At 41.3% G+C, this 23,643-nt stretch overlaps 1 long non-coding RNA gene across 1 annotated transcript; it reads right to left on the bottom strand.

Moving 5' to 3' along the window:
• Window positions 1–1,973: 1,973 nt before the first annotated feature.
• LOC117447502 (uncharacterized) lies at window positions 1,974–22,990 on the bottom strand. Its single transcript, XR_004552235.2, has 3 exons — window positions 22,933–22,990; window positions 22,551–22,607; window positions 1,974–17,443 (listed from the first exon to the last, which is right to left on the bottom strand). It is a non-coding gene; the product is annotated as an uncharacterized lncRNA (long non-coding RNA).
• Window positions 22,991–23,643: the final 653 nt, after the last annotated feature.

The following is a 23,643-nucleotide window of genomic DNA, read 5'->3' as shown; positions in this document are numbered from 1 at the left end:
ATGATTGCGAGAAAAGCAGGTATAGATTTTGAAAACAGCCTATAGTCCCCCAGGAGATGGCTGCCATTGATCTAAGAACATATTGTGTCGTGGTCAGAAACACAGCGCTGACCATGCGAGGTTTGCAGTGGAAATTACCAGAAAGGGAATTTATCATGCAAAATGAACTTTTTGATGTCTGTTATACGTCAATATGTGTCCCTGGTGTGTCAGGGAACTCACAACGTGTCAGAAAAGAAAACCCTCTCTTTTCTTCCATACCCAAATCTCTAAAAACGGGGGTACAACGGAGCTGATCCAGATTTGCATCCGATATGACGTCAATTACGTCACATCCGACATGCGTACCCACCGCACTATCAGAAAGTTGCTATCAGAAACAATGCCTGACGTGTTTGACGCAACAGGTCTTTGTTTACATTAGCAAGCATCGCTAACACTCAGAGCTAACCTGTACTGGAGAAAGTATGTGTAAAGAAGCAGGAAATAAAAAAAGGAACTCACCTTGTGGTAAACCCGCAAGAGAAAAAGCCTTTGAGCTCCATACTGTTTCAGAAATAATCCTTGATGTGGTTTGGAACATGATATGGCGTTTAATCATGGCAGCATTTAGCTGTGTCTCGTACAATTCTGAGCAGACATTAGCTCCCCCTCCTCTTTTTTTTTTTCAAGCTAAGGACCCAAAATCTGCGTTTCTCTAACAGAGCTGGAATAGAGGGATATGAGGGATGTCTAACATGCATGATCTGTTTGGTATTTTGAGCAAAACACATCATCGACATGTTTTTATATATTTGTTTATAACTGAGTCCCATAATATATGCCTACAAATAGCATAATAGGAGACCTTTAAACATTGTTAGCAGGTTATTTAGCCTGTGATGTGGTAGATGTGCGCCTATGCCTTGCTACTTGCTACACTCAAGGAAAGAGGAAAGAGAAAAGAGCCTTAAAAACATTGAAATCCAAATCCCACAATGCTACGCAACATGCTTCGTCGTCGCCAAGGTAACATGACAAAGTAAGTGCTTTCATATTCATACCATCTTGAGCCCTTGCAGTATCTCGCAATCAAGCAACTACCAGGGGACCTCAATTAAGTCTATGATGGTTCAGGGTAAAGCTGATACTATAGAGATATAAGCCCCTACATGTTGCTGATTATCTCCTCTTTGCTTGTATGAGATTTGGTGTTAAAGGCAGCTTACGACAGCACAGCTTGCTTGCTTCCTTCACAGGGCATATCAATGGTTCAAATCACCATTTAATGTGAAAATTAGGTTTTGATAAGAATGCTCTGCCAACTTTTGTAATACTATCTGTTGCATTTCTGAGGGAGAGGTAGAGTATTTCCTTTATTTTCATGCACATAATTTCTCTCTAAGCTCAATTGCTTGTTGACAGTTCAACCTTTTAGCAGATAATAGCAGTTTGATAGTGAAATGATTCATGTTGTGCTTGAGTAAGTGGTAACAAGTCTAACAGTCTCGGTGAGGCTGGGTCAAGCCGCAGACCGCCTGTTCTTTGCCGAGTAGAGTAGAAACTAAAAAGGCAGTTCACACTTCAGTTAGGTGCTAAGATGGTGTAAAGCTGTACTTTGAAGCGATGGTGCTTTGAACTAAATGCTAAGATGCATTTTTACATGCCCATTGCCCGCAGCACACTACTAGCGTGAGTACAAGTGCATTTTAGTACACCGTTTTGCTTCTGTCATTTGTAAAGCTGAACCTTTTCATTATGCAATAAATATACACGGTATTGGTTATATAATTGCTAATAATTCTGTCCTTTTTTTCTTGGTTTCATTGCAGATTTGATGTTATCTTGTGAAAACATTCAGTTCTATAACAGTTGGGACATTTACTACAACTACACATTATAAATATCTCATTAAAGACCCCAAGAGTTAGTTGTACCAGCAAAACAAAAGTGTCCTCATAAAATATTTAAGTAGTGTTCAGTTTCTGTGCATATCAATCAATCAATGTTTATTTATATAGCCCAATATCACAAATGTTACATTTGTCTCAGTGGACTTCACAGTGTGTAGAGAATATCAGTATGACACCCTCTGTCCTTAGACCCTCACATCGTACAAGGAAAAACTTCCGGAGAAAACCCACAGTTTAAAGGGAAAAATGGGTGAAACCTCAGGGAGAGCAACAGAGGAGAGATCCCTCTCCCAGGACGGACAGACGTGCAATAGATGCCGTGTGTAAATTGAAAAGATAATACATTTGCAACATAGGTAGTCCAAATGTTTGGAAATGCATGTGTGTATAATAGGAAGATGAATCCACGAGGATATCCATCCAGGACTTATGATCCAGGACCACAGCCACGACTCAAGATCCAGGGCTCGCGATCCAGGACACAGGACCGCAGCAACAGGATCAGCCACGACTCCGGATCCCGGCGTATATAGACACCAAAAAGAAAGAAATTTGGGGAAACTGGGTTAGTCGGAACATGAGAGTACACAGGTATAGACAGAGAGAAGGAAGAAGTAAGATTTCCCCAGACAAACTAAGCCTATATCAGCAAAACTAGGGGCTGAATCTAATCAGCCCTAACTATAAGCTTTATCAAAAAGGAAGGTCTTAAGCGCACTCTTAAAAACGGATAGGGTGTCTGCCGCCCGAACACAAACTGGAAGCTGATTCCACAAATGTGGAGCTTGATAAGAAAAGGCTCTGGCTCCCATTGTACTTTTAGAGACTCAAGGAACAACCAACAACCCTGCATTCTTGGAACACAATGCCCTAGTAGGACAGTATGAGTTCTTTAAGGTAAGATGGCGCCTGCCCATTAAGGGCTTTGTAGGCGAGAAGAAGAATTTTAAATTCTATCCTGTGTTCTATAGGGTGCCAGTGTAAGGCAGCCAGAACAAGAGTAATGTGGTCCCTTTTCCTAACTCTGGTTAGTACACGAGCCGCAGCATTTTGAATCAGCTGAAGCGACTTAACTGAGTTCTTGGTACACCCTGATAATAATTACAATAATCCAGTCTAGAAGTAACAAATGCATGGACTAGTTTCTCTGCATCGTTTTGAGGCAAGATATGCCTGATTTGTGCAATGTTACGTAGATGGAAGTAGGCGGTCCTTGAAATTGATTTTATGTGGGCGTTAAAGGATAAATCCTGATCAAATATAACACCAAGATTCCTTACGGTCTCCCTGGAGGCCAAATTAATGCCATCCATAGTTAGTATATCTGGGACCCAGCCCACTGTAGTGGACATTTTGTTAAAATGCATCTCCTTTTACTCTTTTGAGCTACTCTATCAATCCATGATGTACTGTACAGAGGACATCCTGGTCTTTCCAGTGATATGTCATTGGTTAAAATTGCATGCTGGGAAGTTCCTCTTTCTTTAGTAGGGGAAAAAAGGCAGACAGGTTAAGGGGGTGGGGGGGGGGGGAAGTAGCGGAAAAATAAACCTATTAAACTAACTATACAGTGGGGAAAGCCTTGGTAAAAAGGTGCGTTTTGAGGGCTTTTTTGAAAATGTCCAGGGTTGGGGCGCTGCGGATTTCGGGGGGGAGAGAGTGGGGGATGCCACACTGAAGGCTCCGTCACCAAAAGTCCGCAACCTGGTGCGGGGGGTGGAGAGGAGATCCTGTCCAGATGATCTTAGCTTCCGGGATGGAGTGTGGTAGCGGAGAAGGTCAGACAGGTATTGGGGGGCGAGGGCATGGAGGGATTTGTAAGTCAGAAGAAGGAGTTTATAGGTGATACGGTGAGGTACTTTTCCCACTACATTGACTACAAAGTCTTTGAAGATCTGGAAAGATTCACCAAAAACCAAACTAGTTTTTATTGACCAAATAAACAGCAATGTTCAGATCAATTACTTATTTATGTTTTAAATAAAGGTGAATGTATTATTGTATTAATATCACTCTATAACCACAATACGTTACATAGTCTCTGTTAATTTCGGTTGTCTTTTCAAACTAATATGGTCCCGACGTCCTCTACAGTGGACATACTGTAACATCAGGGCTCGACATTAAGGACTGCCCGATGGCCCGGGGCCATCTAGTATTTAGCTCGGGCAATGAAGCCTAACCTGCTGGTTGCCCGATCGGGCAATCTATTATGCCAGCATCATGCAGCTCGCGGATCCACAGATAGCGGATCGACAGTAAAACTAAACATATCAATAACTAGTTTAGGTAGTTTGAGAGGTAATTAAAATAGCTATGTGTGATATTCTAACCTGAAGTGTGTGTTTTGTGATCATGCAGAGCTGCGTGTCGACTCGTCAGCAGCAGCTGATCTCTCTCTCCCGTCAGATTAGACTTCACTCGCGTTTATGTCCATATTGATCAGATCCAGCTAATGATATGACTACCTGATTATTAAAAGACACCTAAACAATAAGTGTCGCTATGCAACTGGGTGAGGCCACAAAGTATAGCGCAGCATTATGCATTTACATGCCCACCGGAACCCCGAGGCATTACCAACAGATCAACGCACAATCAACCCATACAGGACATCTCTTTCTCCACATTAAGTGTTAGACATTATAATTGACTATTCTTGTCTGTCACATACTCTTCTTGTCTGTCACATAAGTGGCGCAACTGAAGCGGTATTGCGCTAAAGGGAAATTGTTGAACTGTTGTGAACGATTCATCTCTTGAATGCTCTTATGCTGACGTCATATCTGTCAATCTGTCAATCACACAGCTGGTTCTAATAAAGGGATCATTGCTGGCTCACTCGGAGAACTCAGTCAGTGTCATGTGAACTACAATGCAAGTGTGTGGCGTCTTTTATTCCTCCGTAGTATTAGTCCAAGGTTATCTAGACCTTTGCTGGTAATGGCTGCTGCGCCCACAGAAATTATTTTGACCGAAGAGATTTAGATTTGCCGGCTAACGGGAACTCTGACGTCGCCATTTTGTGTGCTTCGCGGATGCGCTCGGCTCCTCTCGTGTGCTTCGCGGGTCTGCTCGGTCAGCTTCCGGATGAGGAGGCATTCGTTCGACCAATTTACAGTAGATAACATTACAAACATTTTTAACAGGTGCCATAATAGTGTAAATAATGTTTGTTTTGGCAGTTATAACTGAATGTAATGTTTCTTTTTTACATCTGGGAAGGCCACTTTCCAGCCTTCATCAGATGGAAAGTGTCTTGACCAACAACTTAAGTGTTTCTTATAGCTATGCAGGGCATGCAAACACAAACAAGAACAGACAAACAAGTGAAATGAAGAATAAAATTGAAATTGTACAATATAATATTGTGGTGTTCATCTTATAATTCAGGCTAGAGAATGCACCAGATAGCATCTAAGACCTGCAAAAATCAAAATGTTCTAGGGGGAGGCCCCCCAAACCCTTCGTGCGTCATTTAGTCCGCGCACATTTTTCAGGGCAATCTCTATTGGGCTCAGGGCCATCTGTAAATTAGCATCTCCCAAAATCCGTAATGTCATGCACTGAACATTTAAATTGCAAGATGTTTTTTTAACCCTAAATAGGTAGGAAATCACAAAAAAAAGGAAATTGGAAGACACTTTTTTTCCTCGGGTCCCAGGAGGATATCTTTAGATAATTTGTTTCGTAGATTCTTCGGGCCAAGTACAATAACTTCAGTTTTGGTTGTGTTTAACATCAAAAAATATAAGGTCATCCACGTTTTTAAGTCCTTGAGGCAGTCTTGAATTTTATTTAGATGATTAATTTCATCAGGCTTGATTGATAAATATAGTTGAGTATCATCCGCATAACAATGAAAGTTTACAGAATGATTCCTTATAATATTGCCTAACGGAAGCATATATAATGTGAACAAAATAGGTCCGAGCACTGAACCCTGTGGCACTCCATGGCTAACTTTGGTTTGCGTAGAAGATTCATCGTTGACACGTACAAACTGAGAGCGTTCAGATAGATAGGACCTAAACCAGCCTAAAGCAGTTCCCTGTATGCCAACTACGTGCTCTAGTCTTTGCAATAGGATATCATGGTCGATAGTATCAAATGCAGCACTGAGATCGAGCCTGTGCTATGATGTGTTCTAAAGCCAGACTGAAAATCTTCAAATAAAATCATTGTTTTTTAAGTAATTACACAGCTGTTTTGCGACTGCTTTCTCAAGCATTTTTGAGAGGAACGGAAGATTAGAAATGGGTCTATAGTTGGGTAAAACCTCTGGAGCAGCGTTGTTATTATGCTTCAAATATCTGGAACAAACTCCCAGAAACCTGCAGGTCCGCTACAACTCTTACTACTTTTAAATCCAGGCTGGAGACTTATCTTTTTGTCGCTGCTTTTAATTGAAACTGAGCTGTTGTGTTCATCAGTAAAGTGGAACATCTGTGTGAACTATTCATATCTTAAACGGCACTGTAACTTTTTATTCATGTACTTTTTATTCATATATTTTTTCTTTTAATGTTTCTTTTATTATCTTTTACTGTTTTTAAATGCCTTTGTCTGAATGTCTTTCATTTTTGTAAAGCACCTTGAATTGCCTTGTGTTGAAAGGTGCTATATAAATAAACTTGCCTTGCCTTGGATCGAGGTTGTGCTTTTTAAGAAGCGGTTTTATCACTGCTACTTTGAATGATTGTGGAACATAGCCTGATAATAAAGACATATTCATAATGTTTAATAAAGAAGTGCTATTTAATGGAAAAACTTCCTTCAACAGCTTAGTTGGAATTGGGTTTAAGATACACATTGATGGTTTAAAAGAGAGAATCATTGAATTTAATTGTTCAAGGTTTATGGCTGAAAAGCATTCTAATTTACTTTCTAGTGTAATATTAGAACTTACGTTTCCGGGAGCTGTTGATAACACTATACTGGTCAAAGGCAAGAGGTCATTCATTTTGTTTCTAAGAGTAACAATTTTATCGTTAAAAAAGCACATAAAATCATTACTGAGTGCTATGGGAATAGAAGGCTCAATCGAGCTGTGGCTCTCTGTCAGCCTGGCTACAGTGCTGAAAAGAAATCTTGCATTATTCTTATTCTCATCTATTAATGAAGAGTAGTAGGCTGCTCTCGCTTTACGCAGTGCTTTCTTATATTCATTGAGAGTAATATGCCAAATTAAACGAGATTCTTCAAGTTTAGTGGAACGCCATATCCTTTCAAGTTGTCTAGACTTTTGCTTTATTTTTGCGGGTTTCGGCATTATGCCATGTTGTTTTTTTTTCTTCTTTTTCAAAAGGAGCAACAGAGTCTAATTTTATTCGCAGCGCATCTGTAGCACTATCAACAACATGATCAATTTGGGGTGGTGTACATTTTGTATAAGATTCCTCCCTTACATGCAGACATGCTATCGAGTTAAGTATTGGTGGAATCTCTTCCTTAAATTTGGCTATAGCACTAACAGATAGGTTTCTCCTGCAGGAGCTTTTGACTAATGCTTTGTAGTCTAGTCACAGTACTTCAAAGGTTACTAAGAAATGGTCGGATAAAGCAGGATTATGCGGTTCGACTAATAGTTGCTCAATTTCAATACCATAACTCAGAACAAGGTCGAGAGTGTGATTATAGAAGTGGGTTGGTTTATTTACACTGTGACAGAAACCAACAGAATCTAATATAGAGTTAAATGCAACAGTAAGGCTATTTTTATCATCGTCAACATGAATATTAAAGTCACCTACGATAATTACTTTGTCTGTTTTAAGAACCAAAGTTGATAAAAACAGAGAATTCTGATAAGAATTCTGAATAAGAACCTGGTGCACGATACACTGTAACAAATAGCAAAGTTTTCCAGGTCGGATGCGTAAGACTAAAAACGAGGCTTTCAAAGGAGGTATAATTTAATTTTGGTTTAGTATTGATAAGCAAACTTGAATCAAAGATTGCTGCAACTCCACCTCCTCGGCCCGTGCCTCGGGCAATATGAGTATTGATATGGCTGGGTGGAGTGGCCTCATTTATGCTGACATATTCTTCATGTATCAACCAAGTTTCAGTGAGACAGTATATATCAATATTATAATCTGATATTAAATAATTTACCAATATTGCTTTAGATGCTAGAGATCTTATGTTTAAGAGACCACATTTAATCTTCCTGTTTTGTTGCACTGTAGTAGTTGTTACATTTACTTTTATTAGGTTATTATGTATGACTCTTCTATTAGGTTTTACCTTAAATTGTCCTTGGGCAGACACACACACCGCTAATATTGGGTATTTTATTGGGTTCGAGATTCCTATGGATGACTGCCTAGGAGAGAGCGCAGAGAAGCGTGTAAGACTGCGACTCCGCCTCCTGGTCTCAACAGTTTGTCATGGATTAAGTCCACAAAGCCCTGAAATGTTTGCCGAAATTAGATTTGCACCTTCCAAAGTAGGATGAATGCCGTCTCTCTTAATCAGACCAGGTTTTCCCCAGAAGGCTGTCCAATTATTTACGAAGCCCACATTATTTGCTGGGCACCACCAAGACAACCAGCGCTGAAATTATGACATGCGGCTATACATGTCATCATTGATCAAACTGTCCAACAGTCCTGAATTTATCCCATCTGGTAAATCGTATATAGATGTTGGGTTATACAAGAGGTTTGGATCAATTAAACTCGCATGTGTTGGTTTTATAAAAGGTGTAAATACTGTTGATGTTTTCAAAGCATGTTTGTTCATGCATTCAGCTGAAGCCAGTCAACACCTACTTTAATTTAAAACCTGAATTCATTAGAATTCATCTTTTTTAATTAAGTTATTTGCATTTTCTTCTGGCTGAGACCTGTTTGCACCATATATAAAAGCTTCCATTTTCTATACCTTTTTTTAATTCTTAACACCTGGTACATTGTTCAGCTTGTGAAATATTCATATTTTATATTTCACAAAATATGATTAGGCTTCTCTTGAACTAATCAGCCTCTGCGTTTTAAACTGGGAGGTAAAATGCCTTTCAAATCTGAAGTAAGCCTGTGTTTGGGTTGAAGATTTTCTCCAGCTTCTCAAAATAGCTCTTGGCTGAGGCAAAAAGGAAATGTAATTATACTTGAAAGACGGGAGAGCTTTGTTTTGCATGAAAAGAACAGCTACAGTGCTAAATATTTAGTTGGACCCCAGGTAGATTCACAATGTGCCAACACCTCTGAAAGCTCCTTCATATCAAAAGAGTATTTTCATTTGCTTAATATTTTTTGATTAGACCCATTTACGCAGTCTGTGTGGAGTGTTTAGGAAACGCACTTCCAAAGAGCCTTTGAATTAATGACTGTGATTGTGTACCACAACGAGATCCCCCCCTGCTTCTGGTTTTCTTTATTCTGAAGTCTAATCATTCATATTATGTGGAAGTTATTCTGTGGACAGGTAATTCAGTTTGTGCCCTGAATATTATTGGATTATTTGGTTCTCTAATTTTCTCCAGGATCAGACAGAGAAATAAAGATCAATCTCAAAGAGTAAAGGATGAGTCAAGAAAAGTATGAATTGGCTGTGCCTTTGTCTCGTCAGGTAGAGGACATGACGGTTCGTCTGCAGACAGAGACAGTGGAGTGGAAAGAGAGACTGCATTTAACTAATACCTGACCTTTGCCTCATTCCACCTTAGAGCATGGTGTACAGCTGAGCATCATGGGAGTCTTGATAAATAAACAGCCAAAGCACAGCTGACTGACTTTGTGTTTACATGTGACAGAAAGGGCAGCCAGAAGAGTTCAAACTCAGATATGGTACATTATATGGAGGTTTTACCCTCTGGGTGAAATACCTTCAACCTGCCCTCCATTTTCTAACCCCTCTTTGGACATTTCCTCTTTTCTTCCTGTTGTTTAGAGCTGAAATACCTATTATTTGTATTGTCTACTAATCTGTCAACTATTCTTTCAATCAAAGGGATAGTTGTTCTGTACTTTACAGTATTAATGTCTTATGTCAGAAAATAGTGAAAGATGCTGAACAGTGTTTTGTAAGCCAAGGATGACTTATTTAAATGTCATGTTTGGTCTATAACTCCATATATAATCAATTTACTGTCTTAGGGGAGTAAAGAAATTGGAAAATAGTCACATTTGAGAGGATGTTTGACTTTTTGCTCAAAGAAATTACTGATTTATGGATGGTCAATAGTTGCAGACTAATTAAATAATTGACAACTAATCTACTATTCGTTTAATCTCTACGGTAACTGCTTTTATGCACCTGACACTATTGATTGCAGTTAGTGTTGGCACATTCTTGTTTTGTTTTTTTCATGGAAGTAAATGTCCTTCACCATTTCCCACAGTCTTCCTGTTCTGATATCAGTTTTCAGTTCTCTCAGCCTGCTGGCAAAAAGCCTAAGTAATCCAGTCCTTCAAATTAAGCAAATATTACACTTTTGCGCATAAACATCAAAACCCTGCTTCTTGAGGCAAGGATAAGATGGTGAATATATTTATAAAGCTATATGATTATCATATGCCAGAGACATCTAACACTTTTAAACAGCCTGGGATTTTAGGATGTGAAGTGAGATTAAGCACAGCTGGAGAAATGTAGACTGCTAAAAGGGCCGTATATATAATTAGTTGAAGAGGTGGGATGTCTGTGAGGAAGCTGATAACAAGACCTTGGCGTCCCCAAGGTCCACTGAGGTGATGCGTACGTCGAGTTGATCTGCAGCTCCTCTTCACGGATATTAAAAAGGAGATGTATTGTATTTTTCTGGATAAGGAAATACAGGCAGTCTATCATCAGTAATTAATTTCAGCGGCCTTGATCCAGAACCCTGATTTTTCTTCTGTGAAAAGGAAACATTTGCTTTTTTTCAGTGGAACAAAAGGGAGCTGATGCACTTTCATATCGTCTTGTTGGCAATATATATTATCTAACAAACCAAGGGGAGTGTGCAAAATTCCCCCTTCTTCATGCTCAACAATCAAACACCCATTTCCTTGCTGCAGGTTGGGGGTGGAAGAAGAATGTGGTTTGTTTGACAGGTTTGAGTGCGGGCGTAGACAAAGCACATACCAGCCCCCTTATTAAAGCCCATATTGTCATGGTCATTGCTCAAATCACGTACAGCACATGAGTTTGTGTCTGCAGGCTAAATATGTTATTGAAAAAACATAATAAATGGAAATAATGAGTGAAAACATTTTCCAAACATGATTTCATTCTCCAATCTTGTCGGTACTAGGTGTTGGTGAAACCATTTGTATGCATGTTCCACCATACATCTGGCCTATTTCTGTCTTTTAGGACACCTGCACTGTTCAGAATATATTTAAAAAGCACAACCAGGAAAACAGGTCATCTGTCCTGCTGCCTCTCTTCTACAGCAGGAGTGTCTCATTCTGAGGGCATCCATGCAGGACAGATAGTGAATTTGACGACACTCCATACGAGTATATATAAAAACGTTTTATAAATGGATGTCTTATCCTTCATAATATGCCCACACATGTCTTCTCACAGCAGGCTATCAGCCTCCTACCCATTTCTATTTCACAGATTGCCCCTGCCTGCCACTTTCTGTAAAATCCACCCACTGCAAATGTCCCAATTTCATTTATATGTCCGGTGTCCTTATAAACCCCAAGAAGGTGGATGTCATAAAAATGCATGCAGGCGAAAAGTGCCACTTCAACATGACAACAGACCTGATTTCAGATCTGCTCCAATACCCTTTATTGGGTTATTCGAATGACAGAGATATTTAATAAACAACAAGACCCATCTGTTGTGTTGAAAAAGTAAGGTTTAAATGAAACTTTATATGAATTACTACAAGTGGACATCCTTAGACATTTCCGAGGCCATAATCTGCAGCCAAAAGTCACTTTTAATTTTTTGTACAGAGAAACAACACAATGCTTAAGACATTAAGTCACTAATGCTTCGGATCACCTTCTTTCAAGCCTAGCAGTTGTATGTACTTGCCATCTTTTTTTGCAGGATTTTATACGAACATCGGTTAGTTTGCCCGAATGAATCAGTTCTCATTCTGAGCAAAGACTCAATTCTTTCATATAAATCAGAAATGTGATGCTGACAGCCTCAATATATCACATAGGACTTTATGAAAGTAACCTAAATCAGAATACAAAATTACAGATTCAGTGCTTTTGCTTCAGGTCAGGATGTCAAAATAGATCAGAATCACACGGTAGAAGAAAGTAGAATTTGTTATAAACCTGCAGTTTGAATGCACTGTGTGATGTTTTTCTAGAGAACTGTGTGAGTTACAACCTGTGTTTGTGCTACTCCTTCCTGCCAACCTCTGAGGACCTTTCGCCTCCAACACCTTTCATTTCGCTTCTGCCTGCAAATCCTCATAGGTCCTTTCCCCAACACTAATTCAGCACCTCTGTTCGACACTGAGGAGCTTGTTTTATTAGCACCTACGTGAGTAACCCTGATGCTGTTACAAAAGCAATCAAAGAAAAATAACCCTGTTTCTGCGATGTGGGCTCTGAAGACAGAGTTTTGAAAATTATATACCTGTTAAAGTGTTACTGCTGTGCAATAATAGGAAAGGATTTATGTTGAACTAGAGGGCGGATATTAAGGAAGCAGTAGGGCTGTACCCGAATATCCGAATATTTGTTCGTTGGAGAACTATTCGGGTTTCAATTTCGTTATTCGTTTTTCCCCCGTTTTTTTTCAAATTGAATTTATTGAAATCTCCAATATCAACGTAAGAGCTGGTGCCTCATGTTATTGTTTACTTTCTCCGTCTTTATATGTAGATATTACTTTACTCCGTTAATCTCTGTCATATTAGGCTTGTTTGACGTTGCGGCTCGCCTCGAAAGTAGACGAGAATAGCCGATCGCAGCTGGGGGAGGTCTCAAAAAGCTCGCCTGAAATTCGGACAGCTCCGAGTCAGCTTCTTCTTCTTCTTCCCCTGTCTTAAGGTTACCTTAAGGTCTTAAGAACCTAACTTTATATTTCTTATTGTCCATATTTGTTCCCCTCTCATATTCACAGGATGGATGATTAGAGACTTTGGGGGAGACCTCAGATTTATGAACGTCCTGTCTGTTGGTTTGGCCAGAGAGGGCTGAGGGTCTTTCCCTGCGAGGAGGACCAGGCCTGAGGGAGGAGGACCAGGCCTGAGGGAGGAGGACCTGCACCAGCTGCACCTACAGAACTTAGCCCATGCTGGGCATAGCTGTTACCACCTGAGGCCTGTACTACGAAGCAGGATTTTCTCTTAGCCGGCTACCTTCAGGGAAAACTCTGGGTTTCCGGTCCTACGACGCTGGTTCTCTTTTTAAAAGGCTAGATCTCCATTGTAACTTATGCTGAGTGGCTAACCTGCCCCGGAGCAGGTTAGGTTGCAGGCTAGGTTGCAGGCTAAGAGATCAACTCAGTGAAAGCACTGCCTGCTGACCAATGAGAGATCAGTGTGCGGAGTTTAAAGCGATCAAGTCATATTACAGGAGAAAGGAAATACAGAAAAACTTCCGTTGCAGGAAAGATGGCCGGCAAAAATCACCGACTGTGTGAACGAGAACATTAATAGAATATCACCTACCATCTTCAGAGCAATCTGACTTTTATAACATTAGCGTTAAGAAAGCTTACTTAAATATCTGCCACAACATAAGTAACCGGATCAGAGTAACATTAAGTACAGTCCACGGCATATCACTTCATAATGTATCATATATTTCCTTATCTGAGTCAGCTGAGCCGTATCTGGCCGTGCAACACTCAGTGTCACATACTGTATGCAGAAGTATTATTTTAAGCAACACATTAAGTTGACGAAACACTCGAGTCAAATGTAATTAAAGTCAGATCCACTCGTGTCTTAGACGGGGCAGTGATATCATAAACCTGTTAATGTACGCATTCAAACACTTTTTTCTTTTACCAGTATTCACCTTGCAGGTGCAGCTCTGTGGCTTTGATCCTGGATAAAGTGTTCGAGTCATGGATGTTTAAAGTTTAACTTCTTAGTTGACTTTTCATTCAGGAAGTATGACGCTGCGCTGTCAGTACGCTTCTCCATGTTTGTGATTAGTCGAATGCTCCAAATACCACCCCTTTCATGTGAACGCGCACCTAACTAGATAGGACACGGCTGGCTTGAGCGATCCACTTGATAACCCGCGTCGTAGTACAGTTTAGCGAGAGCGCGTATGTTTTGGATTAGGCCAACCGGCTAACTCAAACATATCCAGGTTAGGTTGAAGCAGCTTCGTAGTATAGGCCCCTGCACAGGCCTAGCCTGTCACTTTATTTGACAAAAATGTGTTTACTTTAATCAATTAACAGATTAACATTTAGTGTAACTTATGTATATTATTTCATTTAAAAAAAATTGTGATGGTTCATGCTTGATAACTTTTAGTTCACATTTCAATAAATTGTATTTGCATTTGCACTCCTTTTGTCCGTTATTCTTACTGAAAATGTTAAGTTACACATTCACATCTGACTGAAGATTGGCAACATTTATTTGGATATATCCAGTCTCTGATAGTGTTACGTTGTTATGAGAGTGTTCCGTTTGATTCTGAAATTGTATATATTTATATAAAATATATACATAGGCTATATGTGTGTGTGTGTGTGTGTGTGTGTGTGTGTGTGTGTGTGTGTGTGTGTGTGTGTGTATGTGTGTCCGCATCTGTAGCCTGTTATTGTCTCATTATACCGCACTGTGAATGAATTCAAAGTAAATATATAAGTCATCATGAACACATCTGTCCATCAGACAGAGGGCTGCTGTGCCTCCTGTCATCATTAATGGACGTCTCTTTAAAATGACCGCTCAGAGGAGAGGAGTTCTCATTTCTCTAACCGCCTGCTGCTTCCCCTCCCCAGTCCTCCGCTCGCATCTCCTGTTCGCGGAACCAGGGGCGGATCTAGAAAAATATTCATGGGGTGGCAAGAGGGTGGCAGGAGATTTTGAGGGGTGGCAGAAGTATATGCTGATTTAATCGCAGTCATATCAATCAATGTTAACAATCAATGTTAGACCCCCACAAAGAGGTTAAGGATGGCAGCTTCCTCATACGTTGCACTCCGAGAGAAATAGTTGAGACAGAGACGATGAACTGTTAAGTCCTTAGGCATGGTTTATTTTACTCTGCACTGCAGGTGCATCCTTTCGCTCAGCCGAGCTAACTTAGAATAACAACACCTATTGCCTCACAGTAGTACAATAATAACATGACATCCCTTTGACATCCCTTTGTGCGCTTGAGTACAGAATATATATATATATTTAACAACTGAGGACAAATGTACACATTTCCCTTAACACAAGTTTATCACGTTAACAGTTTTCTATGCTCATCGAGTCATTCGTGAGCAGAGCATCAAGTTGGCTATAACAGCTGAATGCGGCGATTTCCATGTTGTTCAGCAAAACGCCTCACAAAGGTATTGAGATCCAAAGCTTTACTGCGTTTGGATTCAATGCTGAGTACAGCCAAACTTGACAGTCTCTTTTCTGTCATTGTAGACCTCAAATAACTCTTAATGATCCTAAGAGTTGAAAAACTTCTTTCACAGGATGCACTGCTCACCGGTAAAACTACTGCTATTTTACACAATCTGGACAACTCGTAAAAAACATCCTTGTATGGGTCCAAAAATTGAGCAAACTCCATCAGAGTGGTAGGACTCCCCTTTTCCTTCTTCTTTATTTCTAGTACTCTCCTCGTCTGATGTAATTCGTGTTTAAGATCCACAATATTAGAATCATAGGCATTAGCCAATAAAAGAATAGCCTCCTCACTCAAAAAAGTAGCACTTGATGGATTTAGTGCCTGGACACCTTGCATTATGTTGCAATTTGTGTGAGAAAAGCATCTTTCTATTTCTCTAATCATGTTATCCATAACTGGATAGTACACATTGACGCAAAAAGAGTGTTTACCATCTGGAACTACATGCTGTCCCAAAGTGGAAGGGATGACACTATCTAGAAGGGTCCTTGTTGTCTGTCTTGACCTCTTTGGCTTTCGTTGAGTTGTTTCAATGCTACTTCTTTCACACAAAACAAGTGCTTCACTCCACACTTCATCAAAGGAGGCTTCACTGCGATATTGTACCAGTGTCTCTTTAAGTGCTTCAACTAGTTCCACGGCCTTAGCCAAGTCCAATGTTTTGGACTGGAGCATATCTGACAACAATTTAGAGTCACTCAAGACCTTTCGGAACAGTACAAAGCATCCAACAAAAATTCAGATCAATCTGAACCAATATCCCCCTGGCTTCAACAGCTCTATGTGGATGGTTCTCAGAGGAAATCTCTTCAAGCAGCTGTAGTATTGCAGGTAACCTATCCATAACATTGCGACATGCTACATGTCTGCAGGCCCAACGTGTATCACTAAGCCTTTGGAGTTCCCTTGGTGCACCGTCAAACATCTCCCGCTGCACTTCCAGCCATTTGTTGTGTACATAAGACCCAGATATGAACACATACAATCGTTCCATCAATGAGAAGAAGTTTCCCGCATCTGTTACACTTTTGACAGAGTCTACTATGACTAAGTTTAGGCAGTGTGCACTGCAATGCACATAGAAAGCATTTTTGGCTACTTCTTTAATTTTCGCTTGAACACCAGCATGTGCCCCGCTCATCACTGCAGCGCCATCGTAGCCCTGACCGACAAGGTTTTCTTTATACTCCAGCTCATGTTTCTCAAGAAAACAAATAATCTTACCACTTAACGCAGCAGCATCTAGGCCTTCTGCCACGTCAAACTCCAGAAAGCTCTCGTGAACAACACCATTGTAATAGTATCTCAGAACAAATTAAATGTGCTATTTTTTCTGAAGATCTTTAGTTTCGTCTACAATAACTGCAAACTGCCTGCTCTTTTTAACCTCTTGAATTATTTCTTCCTTAACCATTGCAGTCAAACATTCCAGTATCTCGTTTTGGATAGTTTTACTGGTGTATGTTGCATTTTTAGCTTGCTTTTCAAGTCTTTTTGTAATCATAGGATCATGGTTTCCCAGCAAATCTAACATAGCTAAAAAAACACCTTTTTTTTCTGAGTCAGGATTCTCCCTGTGACCCCGCTGGGCTGTGTTTTCTGTGGCAGTTAGAATCAGAATCTCAGCTAGTGTTTTAATGTAGTTTCGATTTTCAATCACCTGTTTCTTATTTTGCTCATCCATTATTCCCATCATTGAGGTATTTCTGTCACTCATTTTCTTGTTTTCTCCCCATGCAAACATTGCATTTACATGGCTTTCAGATCGGGCATGAGAACAGAAACCACTGTCTTTCATTGTGGCCTTTTTCCAGTTACGATACCCGTCAATTGAGGTGAAAACGGTCTTGGGGGCATCAGGTAAAGAGAAATGTCTACAGGGGAAACAATACGCTGAATCATTGGACTGTGAGTACTCAAGCAATGAATGAGTTTTGTACCAGTCCGTTCTGAAGCTTCTTCTGGCTCCTCCCTGAAGGGTCTTTGGGAAACTCTCCCGTGTCGGCTGAGCTGGCTCCTCACACCTGGACTTGGATATGTCTAGAAAATGAGAGTAAAACATATTCAAACTGTAATAGAGCTTAACTGATTACACATTATAATAAACTAATTATAACACAGTTTGGAGCTGTCATGTATTCAATATGTGTTTAACCTACTGGCTGTGACAACATTTTGGCCTGGGTGCGTATTGTTTTGGGAAATGTTTGAATTTCAACCTCAGCTGCTATAATAGGTCTAAAATACATTGTACACAAAATACTCACAATCTACCCTTTTCCTCATACTCAAAACTATCTAAGGAAAGCAAACATAATTTTTTTGAATTAATAATATATGTATTAGACTGAGGCTAGCCCTGTCTCTTAATTACATTACATTTAGCTGACGCTTTTATCCAAAGCGACTTACAATAAGTGCGTTCGACCAACAAAATACAGACTTGAAGAAAACAGAATCATATAAGTACATCAGGTTTCATAGAGCAAAAACATTTCAAGTGCTATTCAACTGGCTTTAGGTAAGCCAGCCCTTTATTAGTATATAAGTGCTTTGTTAATAGTTCTATCGCTCGAAGTGGAGTCGAAAGAGATGAGTTTTCAGTCTGCGCCGGAAGGTGTGTAAGCTATCTGTTGTCCTGATGTCAATGGGGAGCTCATTCCACCATTTTGGAGCCAGGATAGCAAACCCACGTGTTTTTGCTGATGGGAACTTGGGTCCCCTTCGCAGCGAGGGTGCAGCGCGCCGTTTTGTTGATGCAGAGCGGAGTGCATGTGCTGGGGTGTACGGTTTAACCATGTCCTGGATGTAGGAAGGGCCAGATCCATTCGCAGCATGGTACGCAAGTACCATTGTCTTGAAGTGGATTCTAGCCGTTACCGGAAGCCAGTGGAGGGAGCGGAGGAGCGGCGTGGTGTGGGAGAATTTAGGAAGGTTGAAGACCAGACGAGCCGCTGCATTCTGGATGAGCTGCAGAGGTCGGATGGCACATGCAGGTAGACCAGCCAGGAGGGAGTTGCAGTAGTCTAGGCGTGAGATGACGAGAGCCTGGACCAGAACCTGCGTCGCTTTCTGGGTCAGCTGGGGACGCATCCTCCTGATGTTGTAAAGCGTGTATCTGCAGCAGCGGGTTGTAGCAGCGATGTTTGCAGTGAAGGACAGGTTGTTATCTAGGATCACGCCCAGATTCCTTGCAGTCTAAGTCGGGGAACCAACAGAGGTGCCGATCCAATCCAATCCAACTTTATTTATATAGCACTTTAAAAACCTTCAGACCAAAGTGCTGTACACAACATAATATAAATACATTTAAAATACAAGATACAAACACAAAACAAACCAGAATAAACGTAATAATTAAAAAATAAATAACAGGCATATAATAAAAACAATAGACCACTGAAAGCAAATAAAAGCAACACTCTACTTGTTTCTGAATGCCAAGGAGAAGAGGTGGGTTTTCAGACGGGATTTAAAAACAGTCAGTGTGGGAGCCTGTCTGATGAGCAAGGGCAGGTCGTTCCACAGTTTAGGGGCGGCAGCAGAGAAAGCACGGTCCCCTCTGCGCTTAGACTTTGTTTTAGTCGATGTTGATTGTTAGGTCAAGAGTGGGACAATCTTTTCCCGGAAGGAAAAGCAGTTCAGTCTTGTCAAGGTTGAGCTTGAGGTGATGAGCAGACATCCACTGAGAGATGTCAGCTAGACAAGCAGAGATGCGTGCGACGACCTGGGTCTCTGAGCGGGGTAAGGACAGAATTAATTGGGTGTCGTCAGCGTAGCAGTAGTATGAAAAACCATGCGGGCTAATGACAGATCCGAGCGAGTTTGTGTACAAGGAGAAGAGGAGGGGACCAAGAACAGAGCCCTGAGGGACCCCTGTAGTTAATTGACAAGGGTCGGACTCCGACCCTCTCCAAGTAACCCTGTAGGTGCGGTCTTTGAGGTATGAGGTGATGAGGGAAAGTGCAGAGCCTGAAACTCCAAGTTCTTGGAGAGTGTGAAGGAGGATCTGATGGTTCACCGTGTCGAATGCAGCAGACAGGTCCAACAGGATGATGACAGAGGAGAGGGAGGCTGCTTTAGCCGTGTGCAGTTCCTCAGTGACAGCAAGGAGGGCAGTTTCTGTGGAGTGACCTGCCTTGAAACCAGACTGGTGCGGATCCAGAAGGTTGTTCTGATGGAGATAACAGGAGAGTTGTTTAAAGACAGCGCGTTCAAGTGTTTTAGACAGGAACGGGAGGAGAGAGACAGGCCTGTAGTTTATAACATCAGACGGGTTGAGAGTTGGTTTCTTTAGGAGAGGGTTTACTCTTGCCTCCTTGAGACTGTTTGGAAAGTGACCAGAAGTTAGAGAAGTGTTGATGAAATGGGTGAGAAACGGTAGAATATCAGGAGCGATAGTCTGAAGGAGGTTTGAAGGGATGGGGTCCAGAGGACAGGTGGTAGGGCGGGCAGAGGTAATGAGGGTAAGAACCTCACTTGGAGAGAGAGGGGAAAAGGAGGTCAGTGTGTGGGTGAAAGGAGGTTCTGGTGACCCAGCAGTGAGTAAAGGTGAGTCAGAAAAAGAAGAGCGAATAGCATCAACCTTTTTTTCAAAGTGGTTAACAAAGTCGCTTGACAGAAGTGGAGAGGGGGAGGGGCTTTGGGGGGGTCCAAGAGGGTGGAGAAGATGGAAAATAGTTTTTTAGGATTGGAATAGGAAGATTGGATCTTATCTTGAAAGAAAGTGCTTTTTGCCTGAGAGATCGAAGCTGAGAAAGAGGAGAGGAGAGCCTGATAGGTTAGGAGGTCGTCATGGTGTTTCGATTTCCACCGTTTCCGCTCTGCTGCCCGAAGGACGGTTCTATTAGCATGCAGTGCGTCATTTAGCCAGGGAGCAGGAGGGGACTGACGAGCCTGCCGAGATGTGAGAGGACAGCGAGAGTCCAGAGAGGATTAGAGAGTAGAGAGGAGAGTTTCTGCAGCAGAGTTTGGAAGTAGGAGTTGGAACGAGTCAGAGGAAGGGAGGGCTGAGAGCACCGATGAGGCAAAGGTAGAGGGGGAGAGGGAACGAAGGTTACGGCGGACAGGTGCAGGATGAGAAGAGATTAGTTTGTTATGTTTGGAAAGGGGTAGAGAGAATGAAATGAAGAAGTGATCGGAGGTGTGGAGCGGGTTTACAGAGAGGTTAGAAGTAGTGCAGTTCCTTGGGAATATGAGATCAAGGACATTGCCAGCTTTATGAGTTGGTGGGGATGGAGACAGTGAGAAAGCAAAGGCGGTTAACAGAGAGTTAGTTTGTCTATCTTCCCTGTCTGGAGGTTGAAGTCTCCGAGAAGTACAGCGGGAGGGCCAGTTTCAGCTCGTTACTTTACTCTTTACTTTACTCACAGGGCCGACCCACCCCTCCCTACAGGCAGATCACGCAGACTGCTAAAGTTTCAAATGTTCTCTTTAGTTCAGTTTCCATTGTCGCATCAGACTGATCCAGATAGCTCCTGAATGTTTTCCTATCCGACCATGGCTGTCCTCTGTCTCCTGCTATCTGTATACGCGTTACACCCAACTCTGGTGACGGCATGGAATTCAAAGGTGGAAGGAGTGAAGTTAGGTAGCTTGAAGAGGGAAAAGCTCCATTTGGGAGAGAGCAGGAGACCAGTGCCACCTCCTCTGCCAGTGGGTCTGGGTGTATGGGAGAAGGAATATGCTGTGGAGAGAGCTGCTGGGGTGGATGTGTTGGATGGAGTAATCCACGTCTCAGTAAGAGCAAGGAAATCCAGAGACTGCAGGGAAGCGTAGCCAGAGATGAAGTCAGCCTTGAGGAACAGCTGACTGGCAGTTCCACAGGCCGCCTGAAACTAGATGTTGGATGTCAGTGGAGCATGTGGGATAGACGAGAGCAGGCCGGTTATATCGATTACGAGATACACGGGGCCAGTGATAATTGCGAGAAGACACATACACAGGAATGGAGAAAATACACATGATTATAGCCTGAGGGGCTAAACAACCAAATAAAATAAAACACTTCGCTCAATCAAAGTAGGATTTGCCTCCTCTTTGCCACCCTCGTGACTCCAGCAGGACTCCGCTGACGCTCCAGGAAAGTGCTACCTATAATGGACACCTGATTGCTGAGTTCTCACAGCTGTGGGGCCACGTCCCTTTAATTAGTTAACTCTCTGCAGCTGGTGGCCCTCAAAAGGAAATCTAGACTGGCTCCCTCCTGAGTTGTTATTGTCTTTTCAGTGGCCCAATGGTTTTACAATTACATTAAACCCTAAGTTATAAAGTTATGAGTTTCACCCTTAATACAGTTACACCTAGTCAATAAAGCTCTTAGTATTCTACAAATGTTTAAATCAAAGTTAACCCTAGCAGTCAGTTAGTTCAGTTTTAAGGTTTCAGTCAAATTACTTGTCCCAAGTTTCTGCCCGACAGATACTGTAGCGGTTTTGAGATTTAAAATCACAATTTCAGTCAGATCAACTACAGAGCATTTATACAGAGTACACCACTGAAACAGAGAAGTCTAAAAACAGAATGTTACTCACACAATTCTAGAAGTCACCAGTTGTTATCCTGTCAAAATCGAGTTACCTTTTAAATAAACGGTTTTGCAAAATGTCCTTTTGTGTGATTTTTGCATCTTATTCAGATGCATTATACTTTGTATTAACAATTTTCATACCATGTGGACCAACTCGACTGGCCGTTGGTTGCAAGGGCTTAGGAATATTCCTTTCCCCCTCACTGTCTGAGCTCTGCATGCCGTCTTGTTGTCTCTCGCTCTCTCCCTCTTGCACCTTGTCTATTTGATGCTCTCCCTCTTCCGTCTCTTCTTCTCTGTTGTGTTCTCTTTCCTCCTCCTGTCCCTGTTCATTTTTGCCTTCTATCTCATCACTGACACTTTCCTGTTGCTGTTCTTCATCTCCTTCCACCTCCTCATGTCCCTGGTCATTTACCTTGTCACTTCCCTGTTGCTCAGCCTCACTTTCTATCCTCTTTGGTGAGAAAAAACTTGCAATGCCACGTTTCCTCTTCATTTCTATAAGATTCAAAGTCCATTTATTACGTTGTTTTCTTTTATATTACCAGTAATCATTATTAATAATGGTGTTCAAATTAAAATGCTGTTTGAGCAAATGCTTGTTGTTTTCCCACTTACTGTGTGCTTCAAACTCCAGCTTGTGGCCCAATCTTTGCTTGCAATCCAAACAGATTCCTGAAATAAGATTCAAAGTTATTATTGAAGAGCAGAATCGTTTAGCCTTGATCAGGTCGTACATCTTGCTAAATGATTGATAATATAAAAATATTTCATGCATGACATTTTTTTAAACAAAAACCTAGCTAACGTTCCACGCACACTGTACAGTAAGTAAAGAGTTACTGATAATAACGTTACTCAACCGGATTTGTATCATTTCAATATCAGCATTAACGTTATGATTCACATGGACATATTTAACTTCTCTTTTTTCTGTAACTGGAAAACATTAGCTTTGTTCTACACTTATTTCACAGGAGACGTAGTTGATCAGTCTTACCTCATTCCTTCCGTCTACTTCACCGAATGCTTCTCTATTTGTTCTGTCCCGTTCAAAATGAAATCGCCGCCGATCACATTTCAGCTCGCGCCAGGGAGGGGGGTAACTGGCTCGCTCTTGTGGTGCATTCACTTGCAATCGGACATTAGAGATTTTTTCTCATAAATGTCCGATGAGCCACAACTTTTATTTCAAAACAAAGCTGCCAACTTGGGTGGCAGCTGGGGTGGCAAGGATGTGTTTTAGGGTGGCAGCTGCCACCCCGGTAGATCCGCCCCTAGGCGGAACTAAGTCTCGAGGATAGGAGTCGAGGATAGGAATCGAGGAGGGGAATTAGTGAAATGAAAAAGGGCCTACAGTAAGTGTCTCTTAGTGAATGTCCTGTACTGCTCTTAAATCTCATAACATCAGCTTCTCCTCTCCCTCTTGGATGTTCTTCTGGACCCTCAGAGAAAGAGAAAATGGTGAAGCAGTCCTGTCTCTCAGGCATGTCCTTTCCTAACAGAAATATCAAAAAACATATTATTGCAGAGCAAGTGTGTTATTTAAGAAAGAGGTGTGTTTGTTTCTTCAGGGGCTATACATATAATGATTTTTTTAAATCCAACAGTGTACTACAAAGATAATCAGATTATGAATAAACCGTTCTAAATTCATCAACATTGAAATAAATGTATTATCAAAATAATATTTAACTGTTATCAAAACTTA

This window comes from Pseudochaenichthys georgianus, chromosome 6, assembly GCF_902827115.2.
Source record: "Pseudochaenichthys georgianus chromosome 6, fPseGeo1.2, whole genome shotgun sequence".
NCBI classification, from domain to species: Eukaryota; Metazoa; Chordata; class Actinopteri; order Perciformes; family Channichthyidae; genus Pseudochaenichthys; species Pseudochaenichthys georgianus.
This window is presented reverse-complemented; position numbering and strand designations above follow the sequence as displayed.